Source organism: Cebidichthys violaceus, unplaced genomic scaffold, assembly GCF_023349555.1.
Source record: "Cebidichthys violaceus isolate CVI_PGR_0920_01 unplaced genomic scaffold, fCebVio1.0.p SCAF_8, whole genome shotgun sequence".
In the NCBI taxonomy this organism is placed as follows: Eukaryota; Metazoa; Chordata; class Actinopteri; order Perciformes; family Stichaeidae; genus Cebidichthys; species Cebidichthys violaceus.
In genome coordinates this window covers 12,556,721-12,574,314 of record NW_027176964.1, presented here as the reverse complement: position 1 = coordinate 12,574,314, position 17,594 = coordinate 12,556,721, and positions in this window count along the sequence as shown.

The window sequence follows — 17,594 nt, the reverse complement described above, 5'->3', positions numbered from 1 at the left end:
AAAAAAAAGTCTACATAATTTGTATTTATTTTGGACTATCTGTGTTTTTTTAGGAAAGAGAGGGAAAGAGAGGACAAAGGTGCTGCTGGGTGCGTCTTCTTAATGCCATTAATTACAATGCTCAGACATGCATCAGTAGTTTCACTTTAGATTTTAACCCAACAGTTATTAAAGATAACCCCTTGAACCGCTGCCCTGATTTTAAAAGAAACTCTCTTTTTCATTGAAGTAGAAATATTTTGCTGTACTTGGTCCCCCAGAGACTGTAAAGACATCTTCAAAAGAACACCTGCCCTTATCGGTGTGCTTGACCTATTTCCCCAGCTTCTTTGCTCCAAACCTCCCTCTGTACAGCTTGGGCTAGAGAGGACAGGTAATCCCATTGACACCAGCAGAGACTGATGTAGTGCACCTGTGATCTGGTTATCTTGCCCTGTCTCGATCGCAGATAAAGCTGGCAGCAAACCAGCAAGGTTTCTTGTGAGAGTTATAGGGCTGTCACACACCATTGACTGGTGTTTAGCTAAGTGAGCACTAAACTGGATGTTATTAGGGACGACATTGCATGGCAGAGTTGAATGATGCTGATTATGGCTACAGTCATGGTATGTGTGCATGAATGTAACGCTGTATGAGAAGCAACAGAAATTCAAGGTAAAAGAGTGCTGTTGGCGTTTATGGAATCACAAGAGATCACAAGAAAAACTTGACTATATATTTTAGCAGCACAGTACGGATCATACTATATAAACAAAATTTCTGCACAGAACAACAAACAAATCTGACTGGTGAGAGCTCCTACATTATGAAAACAAAGTTAAGTAAAGAAAATATAAAAGTAGCCTGAGCATGGTCAATGAAGTGGAACAGCTAAACATAAACAAACTTAAATATTGATGGAGAATGTGAGTCTCCTGGGAGGAAAAGCAAAGGCGTCTTCTGGTGCCTCCGCGTCTGTCTGAGCTGCAGCGAACACGGGGAGCTTCTGCAGCTATAAAAGATGTGAAGTAGTGAATGCAGTCCCCTATCATTGCTGGGCATCGAGGAGCTTAACTCATTTTTTACTCATTTTAAAACATAATGTGCACTTTGTTTTATCACAGCCGTGCAACTCAATCTGTGCAAGAGTTGTCCACTCATTCAATTAATCGATTTTGCTGTCATCAGCCACTCTCTCCTGCGTGCTCTCTCTACCCTGTGCAGTCTCTCTTCCTCTCCGACCTCTCTGCGGGCTCTTGATGGCAGCCGAACGGCCATGGCGAGGCCCAGCAGGTATTTAGGCTTTCAACGGCTCAGGATAATGTGCATCTAGTGCATGAAGCTAAAAATGTAGCTACTCAGGCCTCCCTAATTCATTTAGCGAAGCCCAAGGAGGCTGCGCTTGTAATATGCAAAATCCATCAGCTGGTCGGAAAGATTTCAGGCGGGAGCACACAGAACAAACTGCTTCCAAGAAGCTGAGTTGAGTGTGTGGAAGAGTTTAAATATACTGTCACAATGGCTGCTTCCCATCAGATCAGGCCTGATAAATCACATATGAACGTCTATAACAAAAAAGGCAAGGGTGATGATTAGTGTCACCATCAGATCAGATCTATTTTGTTAGGCTTTGATGGTGAATTTCACTGGTTTGGGAGCTTTTTCTGGTTATTTTTTCTCTCTGCTCTAATCAAGCAGGTTGCATCTCCTGCAAAAGCCTCTGGGGTTGTGCAGGAGATGCTCTTCTTTTTTGCGAAGGAAACCAGGGCAACCACCTTCTGACAACTCCCTCGACTCCTGTGGCTTATAGAGTCAGACAGCGAACACATGCGTACACACAGGCACACGCCAACACATACTGTAGATGGTGAGAGAGAAGCACATATGCATAAAGATGCTGGCAGACGGACGGATAGGGAGTTAGCAAGACACAGACAAATGTGCTGTAAGTGCAATTCATAGCTCACTGTTTGTTAGAACTCACACAACCCTATTACCTTTAAAAAAAATGCCTCTCTGTCAATGAGACAAATCTCAGTACCATTTAAAATGATACAAATGTTTTCAACCTTCTCCTAAGAAATGGTTTATACCCAACTTGATGTTATTCAATTCACAACTTCTATCATGGAGGGTTTTATTAAAAATTGATTGAGGCTCGTCTACCCAGATGTATTTGCTATGCATTAAAGAAAAAAGTCATCTGCAGACTTTTTTTTATGTATTCACAATCTCACACCAAATTTTCTCTCGTGGCGACAGAGGTATTGAGGCCCGTCTTTGACTGATGTGCTGTGGCACGAGTTGTCTTGGGCTGAGATGCGGACTGTGGAGGGTTTTGACAGTGTTCTCTCCAAATATCCTGCTCCAAGAAGAGCTGATCAGAATAGACGCCTCTCTCAGCATTGCTAAGCGAGCTCCACATCACAGTCTGTCACCACTGTCAAAAAGTGGAGACCGCAGTTGGATGCTCACTTTACGACATGGCGATGGCCTGTAACATATTGTTGCACTCTCAAATATGTCAGTTTTTCTTTTCATGCCTAAAGTATGGGTATGGACTTGTTATATACAAAATAAAATATTAAGTGGATGGGAATAGCCAAGAATATATTAAAAAAAAATAGAGAGAATTCTGAATGATTAGATATCCAAGAAACTTTCATCTTTCTTTCAAGTACAAAATATTGCACGTATCCTAGAAGCAAAGTGTAACATACCTGTGTGTGTGTGTGTGTGTGTGTGTGTGTGTGTGTGTGTGTTGCTTTATTACTTACTGGTTTATATTTAGCCAAATATTAGTTCTAGTTTTTTTAAGGGAAAAGTTATGATCACTATGCTTGCAGGTATTAAAGTATAGTTATTAAAGAATCCCCCATAGCATATGATAGTGCTCACTTAAAGTCCCTCAGCGAAGTGTTTCTTCAATAAAAAGTTTTCTGTCTTATGACCTCAATACATAATATACTGGAGTGCGTCAAATGATATTCAACATTTGCTCAATCAGTTCCTTTGAAGTATTGTTACATCCCTAACAGACATGGAATGTATTTCTCAATCTTATACATATATATGTTTTACTCCAATGATAGCCACTGTGAAACAAAACACCCGAGAAATCAAGCCAACACGGAAGTGCAAAAAACTGCAGTTCCTCCAATGGCCACTTCAAAATAGCTTATAATGTTGATTCCAAGTAAGAAACTAATGGCTTTAATAAACCATGGTAAATGAAAATGCTTGTATGTTAACAATATTCAACCATGAGAAGGATGTATCAACAATGAATCATCAATGTACAAAACACAGGAACCACCTTTATGCAGACTGAGGTAGACTGCTGCCATTTTTACTGATGTTCTTTTTTTTGCATGCATCTTTGCATTTCATCTTCATTTTTGTCTCGTCTTTGGTCACTTCAGTTTTTTTTCTTTACTTTGTTAAACTAAAATATAAAATTCACAATCTGTCCTAACAACCTTTTCTGTGGCCATTTAAGTCTCATTTCTCTAAAGACAGCCAGAAGGTAAACCACAAAGTACATGCTGCGTTCCTGCTGAGCCCTATGGTGATAATAGCCTCCCAACTTTCAGGTGATAACAATAGATGGTGTGAATTAACAAAAGTTTAGGAAGGCAAGAAAGAGTCATTGGGGTAATAGGACCTTGTAATAATCTCATTAAAAAGAGGGAGATGAGCACAGAGACGGGACTGTTATCCCACTCCCTTCCCTGCAAAAGAGATGTTTATTACTTAAGTCGTGCAGTGTTTTTCTCATCAGCACTTTGATTGGGACCCGGTGTTTGGCTGCTGGGCAGGATGGTCGAAGAGAGCCCCCATCAACAGTCAGGTGAAGTGAAATCTCAGACTGACGGAGCTTTCCCCAGTGACTCGGCGATACAGCTAATGGCCTTGCTCGGGGCCTGCCTAGACATAGCTTGTCCATACAATTCTCTAAAGTTTTGCCACTTGCCAGTTCCCATCTGGAGCCAATTCATGAACTGAGATAGTGTGTACCTTTCCCACGAGGTCACAGCCTGTCTCCACATAACACTTAGCACAGGCCCTTCCTTCCACATCCCCCTTTGGTACACTCTCCTCTCGCTCCACTGAGCTTCTGTTCATTGTGACAGGCCATACAGTGCAGTGCATTACAGTGAGTCAACTTCCTCTTTACTGCAGAGGACTTTTTTTCTTTTTTTTTTAAAGTGATCAAAGTGCTGCTGTGAGCCAATAAATACAGCCAAAGCACAATTGTATTACAAATGTGAGCACAGCTTTGAGGAAGTATTATATTGTGTTTTTTTATTCCTGCATTGATTATTCAGATATATTTTGGTATATCTCAAGTATATGTCAAAGGCAATTTTGAAAAATTATTAATTTATTTTTCAAGATCCTTGTCTTTTCTCCTACTATAAAACATTAAAATAAAGAAATTGACGACTCAAGGTACAGTCACACCAGATTTCAATCTCCATTCATTTCCAAAAGGAATGAGATTAGGCGGATTTGCGGACGAATTGACCTGCTTCTTTTGCTCTACACAGAGTTTAATCTGATTTTGACACTCGAAATGGTAAAGCTCTCAAATGTCCAGCTAAATTTGGGATTGTTTTCTCTTTCAAGACATTTTAATTATTTATATTATTGCTTATATAAATACATGGCGAAACAATACAAACAACAAAAAAGAAGGGATACTCATTGGCTGCATTGGGAGCAAAGACAGTGATAGATGTTAATGACAGCAACATGTTTAATAAGAAGCTGTCCAGCTTTTGTGGACTACTGTTGTTGTTGTTGTTAGCCCAGTTTATGCTTACAACACGACCCTCGCAACAGTATTTACTGTCCAGACTACTTGTTGTAAATGGTAGTAGTTTGCTTTGTGCTGTGAGTGGGAGGTGTGAGTTTGAAATTATTTGCAAAATGTCTTAATTTAATTGTTTATCCTCCACCCCATGACAACATTAATTGAGTAATCTCAACATTATACCCCACTTATATATTCCAATTCACTTGAAAATGCACATCACATTATAGAAACTACAGATTTTTCAAATCTAGCTTAATACAAGACTCACTTGTCATGAGAGAATGAAAGAATTGCTCCCCTTCATCATTTCTCCCCTGCTAATTAGCCTAATCTAAAATAAAAACCTAAATAAATGTGTCTAAGATATCCAAAAAGTATTAGACCATGGATTATAGTGTACTGTCTGTACAAATATATTCCCTGTCAGTTGTCCAAATAACAAAGCAGTCAAGGGGTCTGAGTGGTCTTAACTTAATCTAAAAAAAAAGGTTTAGCTCATTTCATTTCATAGTAGCTTAGCTTGTGATCCACCAAAACATACCATCCATAATAAAAACAAAAAACTTTGTAAGCTGCCACAAGTCAAGTGGTGAACAGCAGGAGGCTGTCAGACAGCCCGGCTGAGGGGGTTATGGTTTCCACTCACCCAGTCAAAGTGCATATTCATTCACGCTGCTCCGCTCTGGTTCAGCGCTGAACTGTTCAACTGTGTCTCAAGGGTGACTATCAGACAGGCATAATTTCAAGGCCATGCACTGTTGCTCTCATTACTATTCTACGCCATATTTACCTGTTTAGCAGAGGAAAGACGGAGTGAACAGGTCAGACTGAAATAACGTTTGATCAATTTAAACAGCGCAGGCTTGTTTTTATATTTTTTTTATTAGAACCTTGAAATCATGATCTGTAATTTTTGACTGCAAATAAATAATTTATGACTAACATCTTTTTCAGACCCACTCAATGACCTTTTTGGAGTCCACAGGCTTGAGCATATGCCAGGATACATTGGGCAGAACACATGGAGACACCCTGGACAGTTCATCACAGGTGCTAAAATACACACACACACACACACACACACACACACACACACACACACACACACACACACAGCGCATGTTCACACCTTCTCCACTTGACTGGATATGTATATATTTAGAGTATGGAGGGAAACAAGTAGCACAGTGAACACACATGCAAACACACGGAGAACACACAATAAGACTGACGGCTACATTTTGTAATCCTGGTTCTTTGAACTAAGGTGTTGATCTTGTCTTCTCTACTCAGTGTTCTGAGAATCTGCATGTGCCTGTTTAGCCACTGTGAATGAGCTCAGCCTCAAACATATGGGAACTGGCTATTTTGTCTTGAGCTATATAGAGGACCAGTGGGATGGCAGGAAAGCTGAGGGCATGTAGAGGGCTCTGCCTCTAGAATTTGCTTTCAAGTGCACAATAATCATTCTGACACACACTGTAATTGTACCCCATGCTGTAATACTGACACAGATACCTATCTTTAACATGTGACACATAAATGCTACCACTCTAGAGCACTGGTTTCCAAACCTTTTAGGCCTTTGACCCCTATATACTGTAATAGCTGAGCACTACTTGACAGCATATTCCTATTGTTTGTGAGCAACAATTAATTGTTACCTAGATTTTTTTAAATACATTTTCGAGGCCCAACAAGGTAAAATTAAATGAACAAGCGTCAGTATTTGACGAGGTGGGTGTGAGACTAGGTTGCTCAGATCTATAGACCATAGATGAATTGCAGTTATATAGATGTATGAGAACTGGATACTAGACAAAAGGACGACACCCATTCATTCTAATGAAAGTTGCTTTCAAGTTTTTTTCTCTTCCCAGTTTTCTTTTTGTTTTTGCGTGGCACAGCATATATTATTGTTTTTCCCTGGCATTTCCTGCTCTATTCATAGGTTTTATAGATTTTCATGGTCTAAAAAATTATTGACTGTTTTCACAGTTCAGGTTTGTGTCCTGTCAACAGTTTTCATGTCTCTGCTCCAAAGGAATTTAACAGTATGGGCATAGGGCTTTTTGGGCTGTAGTGGATGACCAAACTCTCTTAGAGTAATACATCAATGCAGACCAAAAGTGCTGCTTGGCAGAGGGCAATAGGGCAGCAATGTTTTGCTTCAAGCACACAGCTCAATATCTGTCACTTTACAGGAAGTTCACCAGAATAATCATCACATCCCACATTTTCCTTCCGCATTGCAGAAAGTGGTGGGCAACCCAGATGACACCTCTGGTGTCAGTGGCCCCACATCGTAAAAGACAAAAGCACCCGTCTTTCATGCCCACAGGTCTCTCCCCAGAGCAGAGCGTACTGTACCTGACACCAACCATCAGGGAAATATGCCACCTCCCACGTAGTTTTGCCTCTCTGCAAAGGTGGTGGAAACATACAGTACATCACACAAGGTTTGACTCAGTGCGCAGCTCTGTAGGCCCAGGCATCTGCCTCTCACACCCACAGGTCTCTTCTTGGTCCACAGGTCTCTTCCACATCAACCGCAAATGCCACCCACCAGCTATCCCAGCTGCCAAACAGTAGGTGGTGGGAAGCAAAATAGGCAGGTGTACGAAGTACAACAACACCTCAAAACACAAACCACAGTCTCACAGACGCAAAGGTCTCCTCCTGGTGCTAAGCAAGGACACAGGGAGAGGCCTTGAGTTACATTTGTAAACATTGCTTAAAATACGTACATGCAAAATGTGTATAGTAAAACAGGCTAAGTTAATTAATGTGCACACTTGGAATTATTGGCCCATACAAAGTCTTTCCAAATTAATAAAAATGACAATGCAGCTTCCAAAGTAGTGCAAATTACACAGCAATCTAATAAATATATACCATGCCATAGAGAATATAAAGTGCTCAACACTGTTTGTTTGTTTGTTTTGTATCTTAGAAGCCGTATTAAAAAATTAACTACTGTGTGGAGCTCTTTACACAAACGAAAGCAATGGACAATTAATATCACCAGCAGGCAAATCCTTTGCCAGATCTGCATCTCGTTCCTTCTGTAGAACAACAGCATTTATGATGCAGTATCTAATTATAGAAGGCAGAAGCTTACCAGGGTTAATGAGCCCTAGTGACCCCTGACCCCACATCTGATTTGTCTTTGTCTACGTGCTAATATCAAGAATGCTGCTGCAGAGACATTCTGCCAATCAACACGTTTTCTCTCACTGGTCATGCCTAAGAAAAGGTTCTGCACACTGTCAGCAATGACTTTATTAAAGAAACAATGCTTTGATCATTTGTCAGGCATCATCTACTTTGTGTAACAATAAACTATTTAGATTATGTAAGCTTATTTTCTTAAAAGTAGCTGATATCTGTCCATGCCTTTATTAACCACGATGAGGCTTTAGAGATTCTCATCACCGTGTACCACCATGTCTCCGTCATCCATTGAGGAAAAGAGAGTCAGTGGTGGGTTGTCAGGGAGGCACTGCTGTCACTATCATGCAGCTCATTGAGGGAGAGGCAGCCAAAAGAACACTGGTGGGTCCTTCATGCCGGTGGTGAAGTCAGATCAGGCAGATCGGGGGGAGTGAAGTTTCAAGCTCTTTGTCCCGTTGTAAGCAAAGATATAAAGAAGCAACCCTGTCTCCTTGTACTAAATTATTTTCCTTATAACGTTGTGCTGCTTTCCCCAACCTTTATGAAGTGCTGCCATTGTTTAAGTATAAAAAAGTTTAATCATGCTATAGTCACTACAAGCAGATCTTGTAAGATCGGAAGGCGTATTTCGGCCGAAGACAAATTAATTATGTTGTCAGTGAATATTTTACTGATATGATAATTAACATTGTTAATAGAAAACGGAATCCGGTCTGCAATACGTTTCCTTTAAAACCTGTTTGGTGTTGGAAATTACGTGTATATAAATGTAATTTCTAGGAGACAGGGTTAGAAAAGGGGGAGTAAAAAGAACACACCCCTAATTCACACAAGAATATTTTCAACCGGCTTCGCATTATGAGCAACGAGGTGCTATATGAACACACAATTTATTTTTTTCTCGATTAATTTCTTTCGCTCTTATGTACCTAGACCACCGTCAATCAAATCAGATCAAACTACACCCAAACAGTGGCTTCTAAATCGCCACGCATCTACCACAGCAATCCACAGATGCCTAACGAGCCACGTAAACATACACCCAGGATTTTCATGGGAAATGAAAAGGGTGATTCAGTCTATCCCTTCGTACCTAGTAGTGCCGCTACTGTCTACCCACCAGGCTCTCTGAGATAGGGGGAATATTACATGCCTCTTTTTTTATGTTCTCTGTAAATCCTGTGGGGAAATTACCCAAGCCCGGTCACCACCGTTTGTGACAGATGGAAAACCTTTCCAAAGGGATTATAATGCCCTAGACTTGCTCTCCTTTCTCATTTCTTTTAAAGCCCAGGTATCAGTTATCTGTCAGCCGAGCTCTGAATTGCCTTGACAGAGGTGCACATGTCTCTGCTCGCCCCTCGCCGGAGAGCGGATGAAATTCCCCGTTATGACCTCTCTGTCTCTGCCATTCACAGCTGTCAGGCAACACAATGACACGACGGCGACATTTGAAATGCACCCTAATAGTGCCCTGTTGGGCCTTGTTACCACTATCAGCAAGGCTTTATAGCTTTTTACTAGTGTGCCACATTCACAACAATTGCCCCTCGAATTGGGATTAACTTTAAAGTGCACATCTAGGATGATACAGTTAAGGGGAAATGGACAGACTGAACTATTACAGGGGTTGTTGCTGACTTTTCTTTTATTGAGGTTTGATGTACTGATGAAAAAGGGTAGTTCTCACATCAGTGGGTGTGAATCAAGGCTATTGTTAGTATGTCAGGGGGGGGGTTGTTCATTGTCCTTTATATAAGAACATTACCATAAAATCATGCTTAATGACATTTGATTGGGTATTATCTTATCAGAAAAAAAAACACAAAAATAGTCATGATACAAAACAGAATTTGATACCAATTCAACGTCACTTAAGTATCGGACGAACATTTTTTAACAAATGCAACTTATGAATCACTGAAACACAGCCCAAGGTTTAAAAATTGTATTTGTCCAGATTGATACGGCATGTTAACCTGACAAACCTAATGGTTTCACACAGAACCATCTGAGAAGCCTTCATTGGAAACTGTCTGGAAAAGGGCAGGCACTTTCAAAAAACTACCTGGCATATGATTGGATGAACCATCTGTCAATCAAACTCTTGCCGGTCCAAGTCGGGAGAAGAGCGAAAACGTATTTTCCTTCAGTGTCGTTCTTTGCTCTTCTTTCAATTAAGTAATACTCTCTGGTTCCGATATTACTGAAGCTAGCATGCTTCAACCATTCCCCACAATGCCACTGTCCTGTTTTGTTTTTTTCTCCATTTTTAAGTGTTTGAGCTTATCCATATAATAGTGAAAAATCCATTATTTAACTTGCTCTGACACATAAGCACAAAGAAATAGAGGATACACTTAACGACATGGACACTTACCCTTGACCCAGGGAGTTAGGAGACACAATTCACTGCTTGATTGAAAAAAAAATCTTTAAAAGGAAGTCCACATTTTCTTTTCTTCTAAGCGCTCACTTTTTGTACATGAGATTCCCCCTGGTTTGCCAAACACTTATTCAAGACTACCCAAGATATTAGAAGAAATAATGCCTGAAGGAAGCTCATTTCCATATGTTGGCCCCTTCGTCCCAGCACTGGCAAGAGAGTGTACTCATTGTCTACAGCTTCGCCAGGGGTATGGATATAAATCCTTACATCTTTGACATTCATATAAATGACATTCACTGTTTCAGTTGCATCAAACCTCCCAGGTCAGTTATTTTCTGAGAAGTATCCATGAGGAACTGTTTAAATAACTCATTTAAAATAATTTGAGGAAAAATGAAATGACTGAATGCTAGGATAATTTGCAAGTCTGCTCTGTATATGTAATACAGTAAATGCTAGTTTAAAGAGAAAACAGCAAAATCAAATCATATCCCTTCTCTCCTGAGGAAACACTAAAGCAGCATATTTTTCTGGCTCCAGCTCTGTACTCAACACAGGCGTGAGAGTGGTGTTGATGATCTTGCCTCACCATAAGCAAGAAAGCAAATACACACATTTCACAAAATGTCTAACTATTCCTTTAAATTTGTCAAGTTTGGTCACTTTTTTCCACAAGAAGTGACAAATTAAAACCCAGAGAAAAATTCCAAACTGTTTCTTAAACAGCTGTAACTCTGGGTATTGAAGTCTTAAGTATTTAAACTGATAACTCTGGCGTTCATTCGATATGGCCAGACATTTTGTTATACATGTTTAATTTATTTTGTTGTCTGTTTATATCTAGATATGAGCAATCGAATATCCTGTATTCTTTCATCTGACTGACAAACAGCATGAAGTACATTTTTACCATTTTTCATAGATATCTGATTAATATACACAATGATTACGATTAAAAAGAAAAGTCTGATTATCTCGTGAGTGCACATAAAGCTCTGGTTTTAAATTTACATCTAAAATTAAGACTTTTAACTGACCAAACCTCAGATCTAGGGGGTAAAAAGAAAACAGCGGGGAGGGTAATCTTTAGAGACAGGGTTGTAATTTTGTTAAGTGAGTCATCAAAGATAGCCATTTAATTCCAGATCTGTCCCAGGCAGGAAGAGAGAGCTAGAGAGCTCTTTTGATCATGGAATGAGGCCAACACTGGGACTCCAGAGAAAAACCCGAATCCATTTTGGGGATTGAAGTCAATTCTGGGAATGAAAAGATCAACCAACTATCTATTTGTAAAATATTAAAGGTGGAGTCAGGGATTCTGAAGAAAGGTTGTTATATTCGCTGAATTTGACAAAAAAAAAGTGTATTGGATTACATTCACTGACTGCAACTTTAAGCCTGCAGTTATCAAATTAGGTAAACTATACACGAATGGGGCTATTGCTGGGCCGTGGTCATGTCATTTTAGCTATCAAAAGATAAAAAATAAAAAAATCTGCCAGCCAGCTCCTAGAGAAGGGTTCATAATATCAAGGTAACATAGAGGTGCAATTTAAGATCATTATTCTTCCATCGGAATCTCTGTCCTGGTAACTACAGAGACACATTGACTGCTTAGTGTATGTGTTGGTTTTGTTGTAAACATGCTTTGTACCATTCTGTTATGCAGCTCTCTACACACTCTCTCTCTTACTCTCTAACACACAGAAATATCACAGCTTTGACGGTTGTCCTCTATTATTGAATAGAAAGAGAGAGAAAAACTGCAGGTGGTTGCCGTTTAATATTTAAGAGCTTTCGCTGGATTCCAGCACCTGCCTCGCATGGTAAAGAAAAAATAAGGATTTCTCGGCAGAACCTGGCCTGCGGACCCTGTGGCCTCTTCACCGCCCTCTTCTCCACAAAGCCTGTTCTGCACCCAAACACTTCGACTTCATGCTTTATTCATTTTCCATAACATAAACACCACAAGTAAATCTGTCTGTCAGGCACTCTTCAGATTCTGAGATTAACGTTAATCCCAACAAACAAAAAGGATTCAGTGGTGGATGATAATGAATAAGTGCTATTTGCATTGTAATATGAATTAATTAGATCTGTCTATATCCGAGAGACGTCTGTCTATTTTAGCGAAGATGTGAGGTTTTGGTTCTGGTTTCTGGTTCATCATGATTCCTACGCACTCCTTTCTTTTCTGACAAATCAGCTGCAACACTTTTAAACCAACATTTGGGTGAGATATGCTGGCACGCTCCCGTGGGACTCCCAATTCTGAAGCCTCTCATTTTTGCCCTCTCCGAGGCACTCGGCATGGGAGGATGCAATGTTTTATGTTTAAAATGAAAAGAGGTGTCATGAGGCGTCACTAAATGCACGGGGACTGTGTTTGATTGCTTCGCTCTGGTATGAGGGGCTGTTCTCGTGTCTGTTTGGTGCCTTTTACTTGCTGCTGGTTTACCTCATCATAAATAATGCAGTCTCCACCCTGCCCACCCAACAAACACCCAAATGAAGACAGCCTGCATTGCAGATTCTCAGAATGAGAAAGGTTACTTCAAGGAGCAACCCGAATGAGAAAAACTACAGGAAACATTTGACGAGGACGCCTCTGTTTCAGAGCATTGTTTACAAATATGTGTATTTTTGTTGGAATGATGTGTGTGTGTGTGTGTGCGTGCGTGCGTGCGTGTGTGCATGTGTGTGTGTGTGAGAGAGAGCTGGTGTCAGGGTGCCTGTGTGTACATGTCTCTGTTTGTGTGGGGGGAATAAATAACGGCACCATACATATTAGGGGCCGTATAGAGGGAGAACAGAGAACTCTATGGGTGGATACGTGAGGCTGTAAAGTACAGTAGCTCTATCTCCAAAAATATCATGTTTTGGGGGGAGATAAGATTGGCAGAAAAAATATGTGATGACAGTTATCTTCCACATAAAAGTCTGCTCAAGCAATGCTCCAGAAAACTTGTGGCTGAGATATTCGAACTATCCGAAAATGTGCTTCCCCTCCACTTTTAATCATCTGAGTTTCTGATGAAATACCTTAGCTGGAGGCATGTCAATGCCTTTTAATACCGGGAGTAAAGACAAACCAACTGTTCTCTGACTGCAGCATGACAATGAATGGCTGAATGTATAAACAGATGCAGTCATAAATGTTGGAAATCCATTCTTAAATATTCATGGGTCAAAGGTATAAATGGTAGTAAGTCATTATTAAATGCAATGGGTATAACTAATTAATAAACCATTGATTCAGTAGGTATAAATGTGAACAAAGTCATAAATAAAAGCTCACAGGCTTCTTTATTTCTAATAAGGCATTAGGCGGGCATCATTTATTAAAAGTGGTATGGATAAAACACAATATGTTATTTTATATTGAAATATTTATAGATATTCTAAAATAGTACATTGTCTCAGAGATTAATTGAAAAACTTTACATACCATAATACAATAAGCAGACATCTTGTTTTTGACTAATCCAGTGAATTAAATACCAGGCAAGTCAAGACATTTCATCATATTGATGTCAATCATCATATACAAAGCACATATTGACATAAAGGAGATGTGCTAATCCACAATGGCCTCATACAGCTACCAGATGGACACAGTATTGCAAAATCTGTTTCTGTATCATCTCATGGAATACTAAATATTGTCATATTGCCCAAACATGCAGCAGGATAAAACTCACATGAATAAAGTATAACTACCACTCTTCTTATTTTATCTTAAATATTTACATGCAATTTACATCGAAAGTCATTGAACTGATTGGTCAGATCCTCTGTACTGATTAGCTGGAAGTTGAAGGACACAAGACAGAGAGGTAGAGCTATATTAGATACTTAGTTTGTATTAGATAATGCTTTGAAGGAAAGGGAGCTTCATACTAAAGAGACTGTAACTTTGAAAGGAGTGTCTTCAGCTTGATTTGACTAACTTAGACTGCTGAAGCCTCATAAAAACTTTGGCTGAACTTCAGAATTCATTTTTCCAAGAAATGAGGACTTTGTGACCTCTTTTCTTACTTTATATAGGAATCACTTAATGGCCATTACAGAGAACAATTTTAGCATCTAATAAATCTGAACCTATCATTTAAGTGGTGTTGGAAAATACTTGAACGTATTGGTATGGACCGGATATTTATCTCATGTCTAAATAATCTGAATTGTAGTGGCCTCTGGATCTGAGGGGGTGTACCACAGAGCAAGTTCAACAGAGTCAGGCTTGTTTGCCCTTAGCTGGCTCGACAAAGCCTAAAATCATGACAGTGGTTATCAACTGTTTTTGTTAACCCAGGTTTTCCTCTTCAGGCTTTGTGCTCTCTCCCATAGAAGGGGGCGTTTGGCTCCTTTTTTGAATTACACCAAAAATCAACACTGTTGCTGCACGTGGGATGAAGAAAATTACTAATCATGTAAATTCACGAGTTAATATATTTATTTTACTTCTCAATGCGCTCTCAATGCCTACCGTTTATTTCTAATGTGACAAATGTACATTCTACACATTCTGCTCTTAAACTTTAAACTTGATGCTGCAGATTTATTTCCAGTAAATCAAAGCCATGCATGAAAATATAATCTAACGTAGCAAGTAAATAATATTAAACTTAGTTTATTTAGAATTTACTGTATATGTTTACTGTTCATTTTATTGTCTTATCATTTATCTAACCAATTACATATTAATGTATGTTACCTGCCACTTAACAGAAGAGGAACAACATTGCAAACAAAACAAAACAGTATTTTGCATAGATTTTCTGCATTATTGATAAAGGTTCCCTTGGAAAAAAGAAAAAAAGTGCAAAAAAATGCATAAAGTTTGTTCTACTGTAATTGTCCGTCTTCGTTCTGTGGCATTACTGTCGTAACATTATGGCTCAACGAGTTTGCATTCATAACGTATTCCATGAAAGGACCTGATTTCAATCCGAAACTCATAAACACAATAAACTGGTCTGGACCAGGTTAGGTCTGCAGTTTAAGTTGTCATGGCGATCTAGCCAGGTTAAAAGAGAGCCACTATCATGACATTGAAAACTCAACATACCTCGCTAACCCACTAATCTCACTTCGTGGTACACCCCTCTGGTCTTACCTCAAACTGAACTGGATTCGCTCTGAGAATTGACTTGACATCTAAGGTTGTCTGGCCTCTGTCCCCGAGGCTACAGGAGTCACGCTCGGGTAATTCGTGACCACTCTATAACATGCAGTAGGTGATGTTTCTGGTTGACAGTTATTTAGAAATAATATCTTGCCATGTTTAGTGGCTAAAAACAAGCTAGATAATAATCTCAGAATCAACCAATTTCTCTACTATTCTTGTTTCCAAGTGAAATGCGTGCAGTTTAGAGGCGCCGGTGGGAGCGAGAGGTTTGTTATTCGTTGAGCTGGCTGGAGTTTTTGAAGATGTGATCTCTTTCCTCCTGATACTACAGCAGCTTCAGCAGTTGAGTTCAGTTTATGAGCAGCACAAGTCCCTGTGGTTTTTAACATCCCAGCAGGTTAACCTCAATGAAAAGTGGATTAGACATGGGTGAGTAAATGCTTAGTCAAGCATTTACACACACACACACACACACACACACACACACACACACACACACACAAATCAAGATAGTGGACTTTATTTTACAGTGAATGCTAACGCTCTGAATCAATATTCTCTAAGTGCACCTTAACATTAGCAAGCAGTCTCCACATCCAAATGTGTAACCCTCAATCAAAAGTAGATTAGGTAGAGGTCAATGACTACCTTGTCGGCTGCCAATGGTCCATGTTGGAAATAATGAACCATTCAGAACATGACAGACACAAATAGCATGATATATGAGAGTAACACGCTCAGCACAGGCTGTGCAGGCTTAATCGCTAGTCAGGTGATTAATAAGGACGAACACAAGAAAACTCCTTTCCATTAATAGTTTCATGTTTGTGAGACAACACACGCACACACACACACACACACACACACACACACACACACACACACACACACACACACACACACACACACACACACACACACACACACACACACACAGCACTGCCTGCAGAATAGAGAGATGTATGTAACAGCAACAAATAATAATGAATGGCTGCTTGGAATTTTTAATTAATGACAGTGGCAACAGTTGCCTGTGCTAAACAGCGTTAACATGTGCCCAGCATTGGTTGGTTACACTCTGTTGACTGTCTCCTGAGTGCCTCTACTAGACATATTCAGCACTACTGCTCTCTGTAATACAATACAATTTATAGATAATTGATTCTGGGATACATTCCATCTATGTCTGCCTTCTGGGAAGGAGACTAGTGGTCACACAACTACTGAAAAGCTTCAAGACATAAATGTTGAGCCAAGTATTACTATCTTGGTCTGATTCAGTCTAATGATTTTCTTTTTCATTCAACAACTGACGCCACAGTTTCCCAGTAAATGAGGCTTTAAACCACACCAAATGTCCTCCTGGTAAAGATCAAGCCACAGAGCAATTAACATGTTATGTCAGCTATTACACATTTGCAATCTGAAACATAAACCCACCGTACTGTAGCCTGCAGAGTGTTTATCAGCACGCCAATCCACCAGAAATCTTGCAAAGAAATCTCAGCTCTCCTCTGCACCACATAAAAAGTCTAAACCTTGTCAAGACAAAGCAAAATAACCTCAGGGAATATGTGGACTTTTTGGCATGCTGTACCTAATAAATGTCAAGAGGCTCACATTGGTTTGTAGATATGTGAATCAAAACTGTCGGAACCAACGTTTTAACGCAAAAGAAAAAAAAAGAAAAAAAACATACAACGCCTCCTCCAGTCTATTACCTAATGGGGAGTTCTTTTTCACCTTCAAAACCAGCAATGATTTGTTTCCATTTTTTATTCAAAATCATCTTGTTGCAAAATTTGAATAAGCCTGTGGCAAGTATGATCCATCTACAGCAGACTCTGTCGCAATTAAACACTCAATATCATCATGTCATTTGTCTATTGAAGTAAAAGGGCAGGACATAATCTGAATGTGTCTATTGGCCTATTGTTCAGATGGGAATAGTTCACATTTATCACCTCATTAGAGTGTTAATTTCAGCCTTTATCCAAAAAGGACACTTTTATCTCCTCTCAAATATTAAGGAGGGCTGTTGATGAACTGATTTGTTGCTACGGTTCAAAATGACTAGTGCCATCCATCACGTAGTGCAATGTAGC